Source organism: Prionailurus bengalensis, chromosome A3, assembly GCF_016509475.1.
Source record: "Prionailurus bengalensis isolate Pbe53 chromosome A3, Fcat_Pben_1.1_paternal_pri, whole genome shotgun sequence".
In the NCBI taxonomy this organism is placed as follows: domain Eukaryota; kingdom Metazoa; phylum Chordata; class Mammalia; order Carnivora; family Felidae; genus Prionailurus; species Prionailurus bengalensis.
Window position 1 is genome coordinate 59,128,601 of NC_057354.1, and position 20,966 is coordinate 59,149,566.

General features: G+C 41.0%; 1 protein-coding gene and 1 long non-coding RNA gene across 6 annotated transcripts in view; one reads left to right on the top strand and one right to left on the bottom strand.

Annotated features, from left to right (window-relative positions):
• The window catches only part of NPAS2 (neuronal PAS domain protein 2), a 160,321-nt gene that overhangs the window by 115,243 nt on the left and 24,112 nt on the right, over positions 1-20,966 (bottom strand). The gene's annotated exons all lie outside the window — the stretch shown is intronic.
• LOC122496713 lies at positions 4,133-20,705 on the top strand. Its single transcript, XR_006300912.1, has 2 exons — positions 4,133-4,281; positions 19,999-20,705. It is a non-coding gene; the product is annotated as an uncharacterized LOC122496713 (long non-coding RNA).

Below are 20,966 nucleotides of genomic sequence, written 5' to 3' on the forward strand. Positions count from 1 at the left end.
CAGTCTGGATCCATAGTCCACACTCCTGATCACAAGACTGTGTTCTTTCAGTCAGAGAAAGCATATTGATGTGCCTCTTCTGAGAGACAGACATGGTTGATTGTGGCTGTTTTCAGTAGAAATTAACTCTTCACTCTTAAAGATACTGCTTTAAAAGGAGAGCTCCTCTGATGCCATTAAGTGCTATTTAACTTCACTAAAATGTTTATTGTTTTATAAACAATGTTTATTGTTTTATTTAACTTCACTAAAATGTTTATTTATTTTCAAGTCTGCCTCTTGAAATGTGTATTTGCCATGAACATGTCAAGATACCTGTCTTTCCCCAAAAAGTCTGGCATTGAAGACCTACTCCAGGGTGGAGGAAGGTTCCTAATGGATCAGGGACACTATAAGTGTCTAACTTAATTAACTGAGGGCTTCCTAAGGCAAGTTATTAATTGTCTTTTAACATGCAGAGATGCATTTCTATGCTTCAAAGGTCAAATGCTGACCAGGCTGAGGTAAGGAGGGAGCTGCCAGTGGCACAAGGCTGGAGCTGTCAAGGTTATGAGTGTGGGTAATGAGGAGGAAATGTGTGGATACAGGATGCTGTAGGGAAGAGCTAAAGGAGGGGTGAGCAGCCTAGTATAGGGCCACAGAGCAGAGCTGGCAAACTCTTTCTGTAAAGGGACAGATAGTAAATATTTTCAGTTTTGCTAATGGGTTATTGTGGTATGAAAGCAGTCAAAGAAATACAAATGGGCATGGCTGTGTTCCAATAAAACTTTATTTACAAAACCAGGCATGGGTGAGATGCAACCCACAGGCTGTAGTTTGCTGGTCCCTTCCTTAGGGCATGGGGTTGAAAGAAGGCAACAGGATGCCTGGGGCAGTGGACATCCGGACTCACCAGGGAGAACGCTGCCAAAATAGCAGTGACAAAGAGGTCGAGAGTCATTGATCTCGGGCCTGAATGATACAGGACTTGGTTCTTCCAAAGTCCAAGGTGCCACTAAAGGCCACACAGCTCAATTCAGAGGCAAAAATAGGAAGGGCCAACTCCTCACAAGAATCATCATGTGGAAGGATCTGAAGCATCAGCATTTGCTATAACCACACTTGTTGGTATGTGCATAGCTCCTCTCACTAAAGTGCTAGTTGGGGGTGTTTGTTGAACTAGAAAGGACAAAGAAGAAGAATGGGGCCTATCCAATGCCATCCGTGGTTGAGGAGCTGAACAGAGAGGGTGGCATCGCTAGAACCAAGATGGGGTCTCTTGACCTTCAAATGTTCTAGCCTACGGACTATTTATTAACTAATTAAGCATGTGGTTCTACTTCCAGATACCCTGGACAACCTCCTAATCAAGTCAACTAAAAATGAAAGATAAAAGAATAGAAACCATCTGAATTGTTGCTGAGCTGATAAGTGTGTATAGGCCAAACACAGAGTGGAAGTAGGGGTCCTGGGAGTAAGTGAGCTAAAGTTAGGTTTTCCCAGGAGGCAGACCCTGGTGACCGTAAACTTTGATAGGATGTTGTGTGGCAAGAGGCAGAAAGAAGAGAGAAACCCTATCCATGGTGGAGAATCACATATGAGACCCTTGCATAAAGCCTGGATCTCAGAGGAGGGTTATGTTCAGCATAAATGGGAATAAGAAGCAAACCTGCTCACACAGAAGAGACAGGAAGGAATTTGACTTTTCAACCTCAAGGTGAAAAATAGTCTCCCCCAAATAGTCAAAATCACAAGATGGTCTTTACACAGGTTTCAGGCCCAAATTCTACCCGTGTGGTTTGAAAATCCATATGAGAGAATTTAAAATGACTTCAGGTTGAAAGTACTCAGGTACATAGCAGAAAAAATGCAAAGCCTCTTTAGAGGAAAATAACCTTAATCTAGGTGTCAAAAATTTTTACAGATCAAGTTCCTAGTTATAGAAACCCAGTCAGAATTTACAAAATGTGCAAAAAGAACACTATGAACAAGATCCTGCAGAAACAATAGAGAGAGAAATAAGGTCCATAGTGATTTTAGATATTGGAAAGATCATAGATAAATCATAAAATAAGTATGTTTTATATGTTTAAAGATATAAACAGGAGGCTTAGAAATAAAAGAAATGAGAAATTGTTTTCTGTTTAAAGACCAAGCAAGTCTGAAATTTTGACAAAGGAAAAAAAAGAATAAGAATAAAATAAAATAAATTAAATCTCAATAGACTTGTTAAAATTAAGGTGAGACATAAATAAAGCAAGAATCAGTAAAGTTTAAGACAGATCTGAAGAAATTGCCCAGATTGCAAAATAGAGAGACAAAAAGATGGAAAATATAAGAGGGAATCTGAGAGACAGAAGACAGAGTGCAATCTAACAGAGATATATAATACATATCAAACTGGAGTTCTAGTAAGAGATATTGGAGAGAATGGGGAACAGGAAATATTCAAAAGAAAAATTTCCAAAGTTTATGAGAAACATGACTCTGTAGATTCAGGACACCCAATAACCCTAAGCAGAACAAATATAAATGTATCTACTCCTACGGACAATTGCCATGAAATTGGAGATTACCAAAGACAAAGAGATGATCTTAAATGCAGCCAGACAGAAAAAATATCGACCACCTAAAGAAGGAATAGCAACTGGATTGGCTCCAGACTTTGCAAACATAACATAGAAGCCAGATGACAGGAAAATAATAATTTCAAAGTCCTGAGGGAACTTGATCATCATCCTAGAACCATATACCCCATAAAAATATTTTTTAAGATTTAAGATAAAATAGAGATATTTCAGGTGAAGGAATTTCCATTAGCAAACTCCCACTAAACTAAATTCTAAATGACTTCATTCAGAAAAAAAGTAAATTATTTCAGATGGGAATTCTGAGAGGCAAGAAGAAATGGTAGAAAAGATACTGTGCTTTATCAAACAACTATAATAGTGACTAATTGAGGGTACCAAAAAGGTGGAACTAAAATGCTGGATAACAATAGCACTTAAGTAATAAATCAATCGAAGTTTCCTGTGTTTTGTGAGAAGAAGAAAAATATTATTAACATAGAACTCTGTTAAGTATTCATGTTAAAATACTAGGGTAATGAAGGTCATAAATATTATAAATTCCGGGGTGCCTGGCTGCCTCAGCTGGTAGAGTGTGCAATTCTTGATCTTGGGGTTGTTAGTTCAAGTCCCACATTGAGAGTAGAGATTACTAAAAACAAAATCTTTGAAAAAAAAAAGACTGTAAATTCAGATTAGGGGGGAAATGCAATAAACAGAAAAAGAAAAATCAAAAAAAGGCAGGAAAACACAAAAAGGTAGGACAAATGCCAAATATAATATAAAATGGCTTAAAATAGAATATTTTAACATTATATTTATATTATATAAATATCTATTATGTTAATATATTTATATTAATCATAATAAATGTATGAACTATATCCCTAATTTAAAAATATGATCATACATAATTTTAAAGATTGAGCAAATTATGTTTATAAGAAACACATCTAAAAGGTAAGAACAGAAAACTTAAAAGTAAAAGGAGGAAAAACAAATACAAGGTAAATGCTAACAAAAGAAATCCAGTGTACCTCTATTAACACCAGATGGATAGATTTTAAGGCAATAAGCATAACTAGAAATAAGAAAGGGTCACAAAATGTGTATAAAAGTTACAGTTCACCTGGAAGGAAAAATAATTCTAAACTTGTATGCACCTAACAATACAGTCTCAAAATATATAGAGCAAAACCATAAGGAGAAACTGACAACTCCTCTATCACAGTCAGAAACTTCTGACAAATCTTATTTCATAAGTGAAATATTAAGCAACACAACGAGTTATGATATATAAAATTGGGCAGCACAGATGTAATGGACATATATGGAATACTGCACCCAATAATGCAAGAATAAGCAGTCTTTTCAAGCACACAGCAAATATTGACTATCTAGGAAGTTGTTTTTTTAGGTCAGAGTACACTATTTTTCAGTGCTCCTAACAAAAGATCGGAACAACCATTTCAAATCTGGCAAGTTGTTGAGTGACCAGATATTACATTGGTTACCAAATAAATTAGTTAATCTGTAAATGATTTCCTTTTAGACTAGTATGTCTTATGTCACTGAAAAGAACAAGCACTGTTTTCCTCACTCACCTCAGCTTCTTGGACATCTACCCAACAGCAAACAAGAAACTACATCAACCAATATGACCACTGGGAATCTAGGGAAAAGATTTATTTCATCCAAAATTTTGGACAAATGATGAGTGGTTACTGGCTAGAATGTAAGTACAATGACAGTAAGAATCTTTTGTTTTGTTGTGTTTTGTTTACAGATGTATCAATGTCTGGCACATAACAGCACTCAAAAAATATTTTTAAATGATTGGATGCATAAATGAACAAAGATCATTTACTACTATGTCTTCTTGTCTTTACTTGTGGCATTGTAATAATTCTGGATATTTTGTAGTGTGTATTCTATTTGGTAGAGTAACCTAATCGTCCTGCATTCAGGTTTCAGCATAATATTTCAGAAAGAAAGCACACAGCATCTGTGTTAACCTTGACATGTCAGGTTAACTCTATCTGAGGCTGCTGACAAAGAGATACCTTGATGGAAATATCTGGGCCTGCTGATAGGGATAAAGCCTGCTGGGAAAAGCAGAAGGGGGCCAGATTAAAGGAAAATTAACTCAGCTCTACTTCCCTCATAGTTTTCTTACAGGGAGGGGAATGAAATCCCACAGTAAACAAGTGACTCATGAGTAGACTGCTCTTCACAAACTGTGTCAGGAGTGTTCAAGAAGAAAAGCAGAAGATGGACAGGAATCCTTTGTACTGATTGATCGTTCTCCTCTCCTCTCTCTGGTCTCAACCCCTTTGTCACACTGCACTGCTTACTCCAGTTCCAATGGTTCAGCCCTAACTGATGGTATAGCTAGGTTCCAGGTGAATTTGTGGTTACACAGCAGGGATCAATGCCAGGCAATGAGGAAGGAAACTGTTCATTCATAAGGGGAAAAGTTTAATATGAACACTGATGAGGGGGTGGAGGGCCATGTGGGGAAGTCAGGCTGGGGGTTGTGTCACAGGCTGGAGTCAGTAAAGAGGCAGGAATAAGCAGGTATCACAGTCAACGTGTAGGCAAGTGCTTAGGATGTTAACAGTTTTAACTAGAGGCAGCTCAAGGTCTCCCTCTGTAGCACTGCTCCAGGTCCGGTCTTCTAGAACTTACATAGTCTTGGTCTAAACAGGAGACTCTTTGTCCCCAAAGTTGGCAGTTGTCCTTCCCAGACAGAGCACCTTCAGTTTGTAAGCCTAGTGGAAACTTGCCCTCGTGCATGTGGGTTGAGGATTCAGTCAACAGCACAAAGCACTTGGAACTTCCCCTTTTCTAAATTCTTCTCTAACGGTCAAAGTATTGGGTCTTCCTAGGGTTCTGTTTGTTCAAGAGCTCACCTTCTTATTTTAGTGCATGGTGGTGAACAGTATACCAGGTTCCCTAGGTTGAGCAAAGGTGTCACACAAAGCAGAATATGTCGGTAGTCACTGGTAAGGGAACTAGGTGAATCATGCGAGCTTTCCAAAACACAGCAATGGGAGGAAAGTATAGAAGAAAGTGTGCGAAGAAGACGAGAGTGGGTAAGTAGAGGCTTTGCACCACCTTAAGCAGACAGGAGGCCAGGCTTTGTCCCTTATACAGAGAGAAGGCTGAAAGTCTGTCCAAAGGATCCCATCAGCTTGGTTAGGCAGAACAAGACACTTTCTCACCACAGACTGGCACAGAGAACAGATTCTTAGTTGGATTCAGCGTTTTTATGTCCAAGAATATCCTGATTCAACTAATTACTTTGTATTCAACTAATTACTCAGTTTTCAAAATGTGGGCAGATGACCCCTAGGTTGCTCATAGGCTTTGCAACAAGGCCCACAGAATCAAAACCATTTTCATAATAATACTAAGACATTATTCATCTTTATGAATCTCATTTTCTCAAGAGTCCACAGTGGAGTTTTCCTAGATGATACTGATACGTTTTATCTGCCTTCTATTAAGGCAGACATTAGAGAGACATGCCAAAAGTCAAACAATGCCACTCTTCTTACTAAATTCTATTGTTTAGGGGAAACATAGTTATTATTTTTAGGTTACAATGCAGTGCATTTATTATTGTTATTTCCAAGTGAACTAATAATGACTTTAAATTTTCCTTGGTTTCAATTTCTAAGATGGCAAATATTCATAAATATAAGCCATGTAAGAAAATATTCTGTGATTCTCCCTGGTTTTTAAGAATGTAAAGGGATCCTGAGATGAGTAAGTTTGAAAACTATTGCTTTGTATTTTCACCATAAATCCATGGTGACAAGCACTGAAACATATAGTAGTTAAAAAATAAGGGAGTGTTGTGTCGCAATTTTTGGCTGTACAGATATACAAACAATACAAATGAGTTGGCAACCATTTTTCAATGTCATTTTCCTTATACCTAGAAATGGCTCTGTAATTCTAAAGCCAGACAATTCATACACATGTTCTAAAGCTGGCTTCTCCTGGAGTTATTTATTCCTGGGAGTTATTTGGCTGATCAGAGGGCAACTTAAGTCTCAATTCATCACCATTTTATGCTGTAGAGGCCTTATTTATATATTTTTAGGAAGCAGAGAATCTTACTATATCACAATATTTTAGAAGATATCAAGGAAATTTATAAGTTGTTTCGATACACTCCTAATATTTTACCTCAATGGGCTACTGGGTCTAGCATTTTAAGGTAATGTAATAGTTCCTAAAACAATAACCATAAAATGTTGAGCTGACATTCAGATGAGCTCTCTGTCCTCTTTTTCATATTTTACTAAGCACAATAACCACACGCAAACCAACAACCCAGAGCAGATAAAAGGTATCCCCTATGTGCTCTGAATTATTCATAACTTCCAAAGGAATATAATGTTAAATCGTAATACTCCAAGTCAACCAAATTCCCACTGAGAATCTAGCTTCCGATATTTCAGGTGCAATACATATCCCTTCTTGACAACATCTCAGCATAGCATTTTCACAAGTAGACCAGTCTTGATGTAGTAGGAATGTTTTCGTTCATTCATTTCAGGCAATTCCTCAGTGCTGAACTGTGTTCAGCTCAGCTTAGGCAGTGTGACAAATGAAGATGTGCTTTAGCTCCCAAGCTGGCCTTCACGGAGGGTATAGTGTATGAGAGAGAAATGTACAGCAATAATCACACTCCAAAGTGGAATCCAGGGACCTCTATATGAATTATATACATAATAGGAGCTATTAGAGCTCACAGATGGAAGAGCTAAAATAAAAATGGTCAAAATGGCAAAGATATAAAACATGACACAAAAAACCATTTCTTCACCATTGTGCAAAAATAGTCCAGCTGTATTTAAATATGCAACCCTCTGGTGTCCACAATTTCCCATTCCTGTGTTTAGACTAGAAGGAGGAAAGAGAAGCTATTTAAAGTCCTTCACGTGCAATTCTGACCCATGAGATATACTTCCCCCATCCAAAGCTAGTGCTGGGCTTCACATCCCTTGAGGATATTGACAAAGGCAAACAACCCACTGAACATGGGCTATGGATGTGTGGGCCCATGGGCAGCACAGCATTGATACGAGCTTCTGTCTACCTGCCAGAGTCTCTCCCTCTGAGACACAATCAGTAACCCAGGCAGGGGTTGGTGGGTAACCACATGGGGCTCCCATCCAACCACCAACCAACCAACCAACCAACCAACCAACCAACCAACCAACCAAATGTGGAAAAGAGCACAATCTGGCAGCTGGTCCCCTCCCGCTTGTATAAAACTAGTCTGACTGACCAGCAAAGTTGCATTACCTACGTATGGCACTCAAACACTTGGGATAAATGTTCTCTGTGGTGAGTGTTTATTAGCTACAAGCTGGCCCTTTTGCTCTCTCTCTCTTGTTTTGGGGGGACATTTTTTCAAGGTAGGCTTTCAGAGGCATCGGAATAACTGGACAGAACAGTAGCTGCTATTTTTACTCTGTTCTGTATGAGCTATGGTTCCTGATAGAGAAATGAATACACATTCTTCTTTATTGGAGATGATGCCATCCCAAAACAAGTTGTTTCATAATAACTCTACAAACAGCTGTTATTAATGCTGCTAAAAGGTAATGTAAGGAGAGCTAAGTGAGTCCCATACAGCTGCCACCTCTAGTATGGTGAGGACACAAAATGGGACCTGTACATGTGTATGCCCTATAAAGGGAGACTCACATTAAGTGTAGTATCAAGAAGACAAGAAACAACGATGGTCAGGAAGGATGTGGAGAAAAGAGAACCCTCATGCGTTGTTGGTGGGGATATAAATTGGTGCAGCCACTGTGGAAAACAGTACGGAGTTTCCTCAAAAACTTAAAAATAGAACTACCATATGATCCAGTAATTCTATTACTGGGTATTTGCCCACGGAAAACAAAAACACTCATTCAAAAAGCTACACACACCACTATGTCTACTGCATTATTTACAAGCAGACAAGATACAGAAGCAGCCCAGTGTCTGTTGATAGATGAATGGATAAAGAAGATGTGGTGTGTGTGTACACACACACACACACACAATGGAATATTACTTTGCCATAAAAAGAATGAGATCCTGACATCTGTGACAACATGGATGGACCTAGAGGGTATGATGCTAAGTGAAGTAAGTCAGACATCTTAAAGATGAGTGCAATATTTCACTTACCTAGGGAATCTAAAAAACAAAACAAACAAAAAACAAAGAGAATCATAAATACAGAGAACAAAATAGTGGTTGCCAGAAGGGAGACGTTAGGGGAATGGACAAAATACATGAAGGGGATTAAGATGTACAAATTTTCAGTTCTAAAATGAATAAGTCATGGAGATGAAAACTAAAAAAGGTAAAGCACAGGGACTATAGTCAATAATATTGTAATAACGTTGTATGGTGACAGATGGTAACTACACTATCATGGTGAACACCAAGTCATGTACAGAATTGTCCAATCACTATGTTGTACACCCCAAACTAATATAACACTGTATGTCAATTCTACCTCAATAAAAACAACAACAGAGCTGAACACTGTCTGTACTTTTCTCCATAGATCTTCCAGCCAAACTGACTATATAGAAACCAGACCCTTATGAAAAAGGAGTAGGGGTTATGCTGACCTGATGAAAAAATATGCCTCTGGGAAATGTAAAAAAAAATCAGGGCAAAAGGAGACCCAAAGACCTCCTCTTCTAGTCTACCAAGGATCCAAGAAGGTTGCGATAAGGGAGGCAGTAGTTGCTGGGGCGACCACTGCATCACTATGGCCCTCCACCACCACGTGTTCCACACGACAGTACTGCCCGGCATGGCCCTTGCTGTCTGGCTGGCCTCCCACATTGCCAGGTTACTGTCAGTGCCAGTCCTAGATGTAAAACCAAAATTAATGTAAGAGGTATGGAGAGTTCCCGACATAGCTTTTCAGACAAAAGCAAAAGTTAAAAAAGCAGCCCCATGAACATCAGTAAAACCAGCTGTTTCTGATTTAGAGGCAAAAATAACTCCATAAACATTAGCAAAAATGCCAAAACAAATGACATCCATATCTACTAAGAGGACTGAACTTCATGCATGAAAGCCAGATCCCTTGTTTATGGTCCGAGGAGCAAATTTTGGGTGATAAAGCATTGTGTTATTTGTGAGCAAGCATCTACTTGGAAGCAGTTCTGACTCTGGCTGTCCTTGGTTGGTATGTGTTCTTCTAATCTGCTCCTTTTACCCATCTGATGGGCCGTGGCAATGCCAGGATTATGTTCCCCTTATCATGGATTCTTTTTTTTTTTAATGTTTTTAATGTTTATTTATTTTTGAGAGAGAGAGAGAGAGAGAGAGAGAGAGAGAGAGAGAGAGAGAGAGAGACAGAGCATGAGCAGGGGAGGGGCACAGAGAGAGGGAGACACAGAATCTGAAGCAGGCTCCAGGCTCCAAACTATCAGCACAGAGCCCCACACAGGGCTCAAACCCACAAACTATGAAATCCTGACCTGAGCAGAAGTCAGTCATTTAACTGACTGAGCCACCTGGGTGCCCCTCGTGGATTCTTTATCTATGTTCTGTTTTCAAAAATCCCTTGTCAATCTTAATTTTGTGAAAATGTATTTTTCAAAACCAAACATTTTAATATGTACACACACGTATATGTATATGTAAAGACACACACATATTCTTTCTTCTTTTCTTAACATATTCACAGTTCAGTACAAATCCCTTAACATAAAAAATGTGTGGCAATTACTGTTGACACCTCCTCCAGTCTACTGGGGCTGGGTGGTCATGGGGTACTGCAGAGAGGAAATCTGTTTATACTCCTCCTTCTTGAAAAATGGATCAAGGGCCAGTTCAGAAAACTTTCCCCGAAGCTTTGAAATATGTGTGAAAAATGCCAAGCGCTTGCCAAGAGCTGCAAAAAGAAAACAAGGCAGAATGCAAGTGAGCAGGACAACTGTGCTGGTCAGTATGACTCGATGCAAAACTTGGAGAAGTGGGGTACCTAGGTGGCTCAGTCTGTTAAGCATCCGACTCTTGATTTTGGCTCAGGTTATGATTTCACAGTTGTGAAACTAAGCCCCCAAACAGGCCCCAAGTTGGGCTTTGTGTTGTGCTCCTTGCTGGGCATGGAGTGTCTCTGTCTCTCTCTGTCTCTCTCTGTCTCTCTCTCTCAAAAAAAAAAAAATTATAGAAGAGGCCCTCAAGAATGTGGTGGAACCTCACAATACTCAGGTATGTGTGTCCAGCCAGGCCTCTGTCCTGAGCTCCGGACTCCTGTGTCTACCTGTGCCCTCCACTTTGGCGCTACCTTAGAGCTCCTGTTCCACAGGCCCAAACTGGAACTTGTGATCTTCCTGCCAAAAGCTGTCATCCTCTTCCTTGCCTTTCTTATTTCAGGAAAGGACATTTCCATTTTTCCCTCTGTCCCCCTCACATCCCACCATTACACTCTGTCAGTTCTAGCTTCAAAATCTACCTTGGATCCACCCCCGTTTCCCATCTGCACGGTCACTACCTAGCCCAAGCCAACAGACCAAGTGATAGCTGGGAGTTCTATGAATGGACTCTCTGATTCGGCTCTTGCCTCTCCCTTCAGTGTCCTCAAGGGCAGCCACATAATATTTTTTAAATGCCAATCAGATCAGGCCACTCTCCAACTCAGAGCCCTTCAATGTACTGCTTATTCCAGGGCTGGAGCAGGGAAAGGACAGGATGAGCCTGGACCATCTTATTGTGCCAGAAGGTAACACATGCTCAAAGAAGGATGCGGACATGTCAAAAGCCAGCTCAAGGGGGCTCTTGCTGACAAAACCTGTGATAGTCTGAGTGCCACAAATGTAATTATAACCCATGGAATAAATCGAGAATCTATGAACTCATACTGATCCGAATGAATGAATGAATGAATGAATGAATGAGAGAGAAAGAAATCTCCTCCTTCAAGTAGATTGACAACTAATACACATAGATGGGATGAAGGAGTTCCAAGCTTAGCATGTGCCTACCACCATAGTAAAGACTATTTCAAGTATGAAGCACCTAGCAAGTGAGCATCTACTAGTGAGTGAATGCTTGATGAGAAACAATATATTCATCTAGCCTCAAAATATCTTTTAATACTTATTAACAGGAAAAAATAGTTCAGTGGAGAAAGCTGGTAACACTACCTTAATCATGTGATCAAAGTTAACATCACTTGTAATGGGACTAGTCAACAATATTGTCTTTTTTCAAATATTTATTTCACTTTTTAAAAATGTTTATTTATTTTTGAGAGAGAGAAAGAGAGAGATAGAAGGAGGGGAAGAGAGAGAGAGGGAGACAGAGAATCTCAAGCAGGCTCCATCCACACTGTTAGCGCAGAGTCCGATATGGGGCTCAAACTCACGAACTGTGAAATCATGACCTGAGCTGAAATCAAGAGTCAGACACTTAACTGACTGAGTTACCCAGGTACCTCAAGAGCATGGTCTTCTGATATGCTGCATCACAGTGTGTTTCTGCAAAAACACACAATCTAATCATTAGTACACATCAGACAAACCCAAATGGAGGGTTATTCTATAAAGTAAATGACATGTGATCTTCCACAATGTCTAGGTCACAAAAAAAAAGAGTAACTGTCTCAGATGGAAGAGACAACTGGACTCTAGACCCACCAAGCACATTAAAGGGACAATGTGCAGAATTCTAACGGGCCCGAGGATTAGAAAGGCCTGCGCCAAGGTTAACTGCCTTATCTTGATGACTGCACTATGGACTTACAGGAAAGGGTCCTTTAGCATTATATCAGCAACTTATCTTTAAATGGTTTAGTAAAAAATAATAATACATATATAAATACAGTGTGTGATCAGGCAAGTATGATAAAATGTTTACAGGAATTCTTAGTGAAAGGTATAGGAAAGCTGGCTAGTGTACTGTTCTTGCAACTTTTCTCTAAGTTTGAAATTATTCAAAATAAAAAGTTAAACACACCTTTATTGTTTTCTCATTACACTCAGGACAAATGCTAAAAAAGCAACATCAGGTCCTTGGTGACCTGGTCCCAGCATAACTGTCAATTATTTTACTCCAACATCTTATTTCCTTGAGACTTTGATTTTGCCAGCCTTAGTTTTTCCAAACATGTTACCATGTAGGAAAACTGTCCCAAGGGGTGAAGGGGCTGCTATATTTAAATCCACGTATGTAGAGCTGAATGAGTACACTGACACATAAAATAATGACCCGTAATGACTTAAAACTACTGATGTCAGTAATTAGGACTATTTTCATAGTACCAAGAAGGTGATTAAAAAAAATTAAATAAGTACTAATTAATTTCACATAATAGTCACCCTGGGACCTTCTGTAAGATCTGCTGTTAATGATGTATTTTTCTGTAATTAATTTTTATGTGTAGTCCTGGGGGCTCCCCACCACCTTCTGAATTGCACCTTGACCAGCACACTTGACTCTTCCAGCCTCCCTACAATCCAGCCTTCTCTGTAAAGAAAGGGGAAACACAGAGAATCGGAAATGCAGCAAAACTTTCATTTGGCAATGCTTTCTTGGCTCCGACAGGGAATTAAAGTAATTAATACAAGCAAGAGAGTATTATGGGAGAATGTGTTTTCTCTCTGCAGTTTTTAAAGGTACAAAGCAGAGGACAAAAAGGAGAAAGACCATATTCAATAAAGAGAAGATCCAAGTTCAAGTCTAACCACTACCACCACTTAATAGCCTGGCAAATCACATTCTTTCTCTAGGTCTCACTTTCCCTGGGTTACGATTTTTAAATGTGGACAGGACCTTGAACCCCAGATGGCAGAGGCCAAGTCAGAAGACCTGTGGCTTTTATGGTGACAAGTAATGTCAGTTGCAGCACAAGTCTTGATAGGAAGAAAGTGGGGGTGACTTAACCCTCATCTCTTTTCTAGGCCCACTATGCTAACATATTGGTTAACACTGAACAAATCACATGTTCTTAAAAATGGCATAATTTTGGAGTACCTGAGTGGCTCAGTCGGTTAAGTGTCCAACTCTTAATATCTATGCTGATAGTGAGGAGCCTGCTTGGGATTCTCTCTCTCTCTCCCTCTCTGCCCCTCCCTACTTGCTCTCTCTCTCTCTCTCTCTCTCTCTCAAAATGAATAAACGTTAAAAAAATAGTATCATTTCTTCCTTTGAGTACGAATTTTTCTTCCAGATTCCTAAAGAATGTTCCAGAACCAGCTTTCCAGCTCACCTGTAACAGATAATGGCTAAATAGACATGCTTGTTCTTCAGTGCAGACAGGAAGGCAGCTTTAGTTCTCAAAAAAAGATGTAAGGGAGACCACATATTATACATAAGAAGATATGCATGAGTGGTTGTTTCAGTGGTACAAGGCAGAGAACTCTGGAAGACACTGAAGGAAAACCAAACCACGGAGTGAAGAGTGGTCTGCCTGTAGCAGACACCGGGTGTACAGAAACACTCGGGTGGCCTCCAGACCAGGCACTCAAGAGCACATGATCATACTTACTTGGCCAGCTTCCACTGGGGAAGCAGTGGCCCCTCAATATTAGAACTCTCCCTGAAACTAAAGCCCAGTAACCTCTGCCTGCACTTCAGTAACTTCGCACAGTGGCCTGCTCCGGCCTGTCCTGCCTTGACAAACATGGGCGCAGGAAGCCCAGCAGCCATATCCAAGGGCAGCTGTCACACTGAGTGATGGTCCCCTGGCTGCCTTTCCCATTAGCCAGTTCCTTGAGAAGAGAGACTGGGCTTTTTATCTCTATGTCTCTGCCACTTAGTACACAGTCAGGCTTAGCAACGTCTCCGGTGAGTGAAAGCTCAAGGGGATTTCAGGGAACAACAGTATCTTAAGCTTGTGCTTGGACACACTGTCCTTTCTACCCCAGGTCATCCTAATTCCAGCAATAATGCACCCCACCACTCTCCAGCACTTGCTCTGCTCATCTCCTCACTACCCACTCCTACACGTTTACATGACACAACCAAAACAAAAAGGGGAGTATGCAGCAGTCCGAATGCTGACCAGAACATCTTCCTCTCCTTATGGCTCTGTTCTCCCCGGACCACACGGATGCTTCTTTTCGACTCATATTAATTATGATTCTGAACATCCCTCCTCACACACACATATATACACGTTTTCCCTTTGTAGCTTCTAATTTCCTAGTTGTTAAGCAACTAGGAAACACACTGAGTTGTACTCAGAGTGTGCTAAGTGGTTTTAATTCTGCTGAGCGTTATTATTTTCAGTGCTTTCCCTTTAAAAACAATGAATTTTAAAAAATCAGCTTCAGATGGTCTCCTTCAAAGGAGTTGAAAGGGGAAAGGTTTTCTTTTTTTCTCTTACACTTCAAATCTTCACTAATTTAGTTCCATTAAGGTCTAAATGGGATGCATTTAAATACTCATCAAAGAATGTTCCTTCTGGCAGGTAAAATGGGTGCCTTGTAACTGGATCAGCACAGCTCATGAAAAAGAAGGGTAACAGCGACAGCATTGGGAGCTTTTGCTCGGGAAAGTGGGCAATGGCTTAATGAAACAGTTCTCATCACCCAACCAAATGAACCAATTTGCAGTCTTGCCTGATTTTCACTTGGTATTTACATGTCAGGGGGAGAATTACCTGAAATCTAATGCCTGTCCTAGAGAAAACATTCCTAAGGAGCCAGACAGAGCTGGATCCATTTTTTGTTTTCTTTTGGTTTGTTTTTGGATGTATTTCTCTCAATTTCAGGAAAAGCTCCTTAATTTTGCTTGATCAAGTGGGGATCTTAGCTCTAATCCAGCTAATCAAAATGTATTACCAGAGACATAATAACTAAAACATGTTTGAAGAGAGAAAGGTGATTTAAACAAGGGTTTTCAGAGGAGCCCTTTAAGAGGGGAGAGGCACAGGGTCCCCACCTGTGTCCTCATTGGCTCCATTCAAGCTGAACTATCTGGAGTCTCTCCATACTAGGCATTGTACTTTTCCTGCAAGAGTTTTGGGGAAAATTGGTTTAGAGCCACTGATTCACCAGACGTGAAAGCAAGCGAAAGCTGGTGCTACAGACTGCCAGATCCACCAGCTTGGGGAATGGCCTGGCTGGCTCGCTGCTTCATTCCCAGGACCCATACCAGGCCTCACACATACCAGAGGCTGTAACCACTTGTTGAATGAAGGAATGTTAGGATGGATGAATGGAGGGAGGCAACAGTGAGACCTAAAAGTGGGCAGAGAGCTCCCATTTTGATTAAGCTCTGAAACATTTTCTCACATCCGGATTGCAGACTAAATGCATGGTGAGTCAACAAAGGAGGCACAAAAATAATTTGCAAGAGCTAAAACAAAGTAGCTCAGAATGCTGGTGGTTTTAATGGAGACGTGCAAACCTTCACTGACAGGATCTAAGAATGAGATTCTATACCTAAACTGTGACATCTGTCAGTCACCGTTATCCCCCTGAATCTGATGTGGTTTTAGCTTGGTAAGTCTGGGCCACAGTCTCTGGGTCTTGATAAGACAGACTGGGCCTTTCTAGAAAGAATAGACTCTGTCTCAGAATTATGAAGGGCAACTTACTCACTGAAATCCCCTAACATTCAAACAAGGAATACACACTGAAGTTATAGGAGACAGTTTCAAGGAAAATAAAAGTACATGGCCCAGTGGATAGTAAACTTAAGGATAAACTGGTATTTTGTTACTTGAATACCCCCAAGATAGAAATATGAACTCAGTCTACCACCGTTCCATCAAGAGAAATAAAATGTGAGCCATATATGTAATTTTAAATGTCTAGTAGCCACAATAAAAAACATAAAACAATAAAGGTAATTTTGACAATATATGTTGTCGAACCTGACGTATACAAAATACTATCTTTTGACATGTGATACATTTTTCAAAATTATTCATAGGGTAATTTACATTCTCTCTTTCCTATTAAATCTTGAAATCCAGTTTGTAGTTTAGTTACAGCACATCACAGTTTGGGCTTACCATGTTTCAGGTGCTCAACAGCCACAGGTGGCTAACGGCCTTGCCATGTCAGCACAGGTCTGGTGCTGACAGTCTGGTAAGACTGATGAATGGACATATTCACAATGAGCATCATCAAAAAAGCAGCAGGTCTGGAGTGTACCTCTTTGTGGGCTCCAGTTATTCCAGCCCACTCTTACTTCCTTTAGGTTCTTGTCACATTGTTTTAACACGGCTGTCACTCATAGAACCTATCACCAGACTCCAAGCATGAGCACGACCCGGGCCTTTACAGTCATGACTTAGGCCACTGCAGCAGCCCAAGAAGAGAAAATGTGGCCAAGCAGAGCCAATCAGAATCTGGCCCTAGGACTGGACTATAGAAGCCAGGGGAAAAGGCTTTCTCTTTCCCCTCTGGGTGTTAGGGTGTGATTTGGGGGCTTTTCCCATCATAGGGAGAGCCTGTCTTAGGATGGGGCCTTGATGCAGCAAAGGAAAACCCTAGTCCATATGTTGACCCTGATATGATCTTCCCTCCATGGATTCTGCACCTACTCTGTATCCTCCCAGCATGTTCTCTCGTTTGCTTAGGCTAATTTGAAGTGTGTTTCATCCACTCTCATTAGACAGAGTCATGATTTGGCCCAAGCCACAGGCCTGGCCAGTTGCCACGATCTCCCACAACATGCCTCGGTGCTGTCTCTGAGACAACATACCAGGCCACAGAGGGCCCACCGGCCACCCTCAAATGGCAGGGCTTACAGCTTTTAAATTTCTTCAGTGCTGTGTTAGTTCTTGTTCCCTCCCCGGGTCACCACTTGCCTTGCAGACCTTGGCCCTTACACCTCCATCTGGTGGACAGATGTGCCAGAAAGGTGAGCTGCTCCACCTTGCTGCTAGAGCCTGTGGTTCCCCCTTGTTCTCCCCACGTGTCTGCTGTCTTATTTTATTTCCCCTTTCATGCATCCTGCCTTGAGAAGCAGAATGGTACCACGAGTTTGTCTTGGCACTACAGGGTCTCACTGGCCTCCTTCTGAAATGTATGAAAGACCTATTCTGAAGCACTGACCTTTTAGAAGCAAGTGAACACAAAAGGACACTGTTCCTGGCCTGAGGTTATAAACGCAAAAATGACAACCACGTCCTCTGCATTTGCATGGGATCCACACTGATATCCCCAGCATGACTGCAAATACGTTCACCCAGGACATAGCTACCAACGGCCCTGGTGAGCAACCCCTTGGAGGACTGTGGAGATAAAACCCAACCTGTCCTACACTCCATCATAGAGGATTCACTGACTGAGAGAGAATTCTGAGAAATGTCCATTTAAATTTACATATTATGCTATTTTTTGAGAAACAAATTGAAGATTCGTCATTAAGTGAAGTAGTTATCACTTCTGCCTCTAGCTTCAGTCTTGGTCTCGCCTGAGCAAGTTCCAGACAGATGCTGACAGCATTCCCTTCAGGTGCCTGTGATCAATATATTCCCACAACAACACTTTACTGACTGTAGTTCTAATGGAGAGTCTTATGAAATCTGAAGGAGTCCCCTTGAAAGTCTATGGGGAAGTAGACAGGCCTTCTTTACCTCGAAGGAGTTTACAAGATAGGTAATTAAAATTCACAGTTCCAATTATTCTTGCTCCTCTCAGGAAGTTCAGCACGCTAATTAATGCTTCAGTGTGCTTAATGTTTTAAGTGATCTGGGAAAATGATGAGCGAAATTCATATGGAGACTTTAGCGGGCTTTTTTTTTCTTCCCACTGAACTAACTCCCTTGCCAGGGAACTAGTGCGAACCGACCAGGTCTGATGCTTCTGGAGAGTGCAGGTCGTAGAGGTTTGCTCTTTTATTTTGCACATTCTCTTCCTTCAGCTGTGAAGAGTGAGGTGCTCACAAGCAGGGAGCAGCCCCACCCATCTCTCTGCAGCTACACCAGTTTGGGTGCCTTCCTCAAACTGCCCCAACACACATTCCCTTCTTCCCTACCTCAGCAAGAGGACAGGTTTGTGGGTCTGAACAGGTCACCCTGAGTCTGCTGAAGATGTAAACATCTGTCATATTAGGACCAGCTCTAAGACTGGTAGGTTGAGTCCCACGGGGAAAATTCTTACCTCAAAATGGCCAGGGTATCCATCCATCCCTGGAGTTTCCAAAAACTTTTTTTTCAATGGTTATTTATTTTTAAGAGAGCACAAGTGGGGGAGGGGAAGTGAGAGGGGGGCAGAGGATCTGAAACAGGCTTTGGGCTCCCAGCAGCGAGCCCAATGTGGGTCTTGAACTCACAACTGCAAGATCATGACCTGAGCTGAAGTTGGATGCTCAACCGACTCAGCCATCCAGGCGCCCCTCCAAAAACTCTTACTTACTAAGGGATCCAAGTCAAGTTATCTACCCTACCCAAGCCTCAGTGCCTTATCTTCAAAATGGGAGCACAACAACACCTACCTAGCCAGCACCACCTGAGGTAATGCAGGACTCTCTGAGCCTCCTCCCCCAGAGCCTACCTGTAGCAGGACATCACTTTCTTTTCTTCTCCTTCACTGAAGATCACCTTTGAGTGTATTCCCACCTCCCGTCATGTATTTATTTTATTTATTATTTTATTTTTTAAGAGAGAGAGTGAAAGCACAAGCAAGGGAGAAGGGCAGAGGGAGACACAGAAAGAATACCAAACAGGCTCCACGCTCAGCACAGAGCCTGACATAGGGCTCAATCCCATGACCCTGAGATCATGACCTGAGCCAAAATCAAGAGTTGGACGCTCAACAGACTAAGCCAAGTAGGCATCCCCTTCCCTTCATATACATTAAAATACTTAGTCATTCAAAAACATGGAGGACCCAGAAAAGTAAGTAAGTAAGTAAGTAAATAAATAAATAAATACCTTTAAAACCTTCCATGGACTCATGACCCAAGGCAACCACCACTAACATTTTGCATTTCCTTTCCTAAGTACAGGTGTATTTTATGTAGTTGAAATCATGCTATAGACACAACTTTGATCCTTCTTCCACTTAACATTATATGCATTTTCCTGTGTTACTCTGTATAGTCTCCAGAAATAATACTTTCAATAGTGGTAGACTATTCCAGCCAGTGACTGCTCAAGGTTTATTCAACCACACCAAGCTTTTCAGATATCACTGTGTCCAACTTTTTGCCAATACAAACAGCACTGTGGTTAGCATTCCCTTAGGAGAGGTCCCGGAGGTAGAATTCTGGGGCTCTGAGCATAAAGATGTCAAGGGCTCTTGACACATGCTGCAGTTGGCTTTCCTTATACACACCGCCACAAGCAATGCCGTGGAAAGCACGCTTCACATCTCTAGGAATTACCACTTAAGATTTTTTTTAATAACTTGATTGATGAAAAATGATCTTATTTACACTTCCTCAACTTCTCAAGAGACCAACCATTTTCGTGTTAACCATATGTCATTCCTCTTTTGTGCCTTCACAGGAAGGAAGGCTCTCTCTGCCAGAGTGGGGCAATGGATCCCAACCTTCAGCATGCTGAAGAACTGGTGGGAAAGTTCAGCGGAGGATGGAGATCTACCTTTTTAACTAATTCTAATGCAAGTGACTCTTGGGGCAGAATTGGAGAAATTCTGGGTAAGAGTGTTAGTTATAAGACCTGTTTCTAGAGTTTTCCTTACATTGAAGATTTCGTTCTTTTCAGCAAATATCCTCTCCAGTGAACAATCCTCACATTTGGATTACCTTTTTTTTCTTTTAATTTTTTTTAACATTTATTTATTTTTGAGACAGAGAGAGACAGAGCATGAACAGGGGAGGGTCAGAGACAGAAGGACACACAGAATCTGAAACAGGCTCCAGGCTCTGAGCTGTCAGCACAGAGCCTGACGCGGGGCTCGAACTCATGGATCGCGAGATCATGACCTGAACCGAAGTCAGATGTTCAACCGACTGAGCCACCCAGGCGCCCCTGGATTGCCTTTTTATGAAGCACAGGAACTTAAGTCAAATCTGCCAATATTTTATTTTGCAACTTCTTTTCATTCTTCTACAGAAAATTTTTTACTTAAGGGTAAAGCTTTACAAATGTTGCTTTTTTAATTTTCTCCTTCTTTAAAAACAAAAATCACTGCTAAATCTATCTGGAATTTAAGTTGGCTATCTGGCATAAAGTAAAGATGTAAAATTTTAGATTTTGTTTTTCAAAATGACTAACCACCTTCCACCAACCATTACAATGCAATTTCTCCCTCTGTCACCAACTCTTGCTGCCTCTTTTAGCTTACATCAAATACTTACAGATGGTGGGGCCTCTGATGGACAGAACCTTGCCATGTCCTCTCTCCAGTTTTTCAAAACCTTTTCCTCACAAACTTTAGCCTTGAGAAAACTCCTGGTCCCTGAAACCTTCCACGGTGTGGCTTTAGGCAAAGTTAAGAATTCAACAGTTTT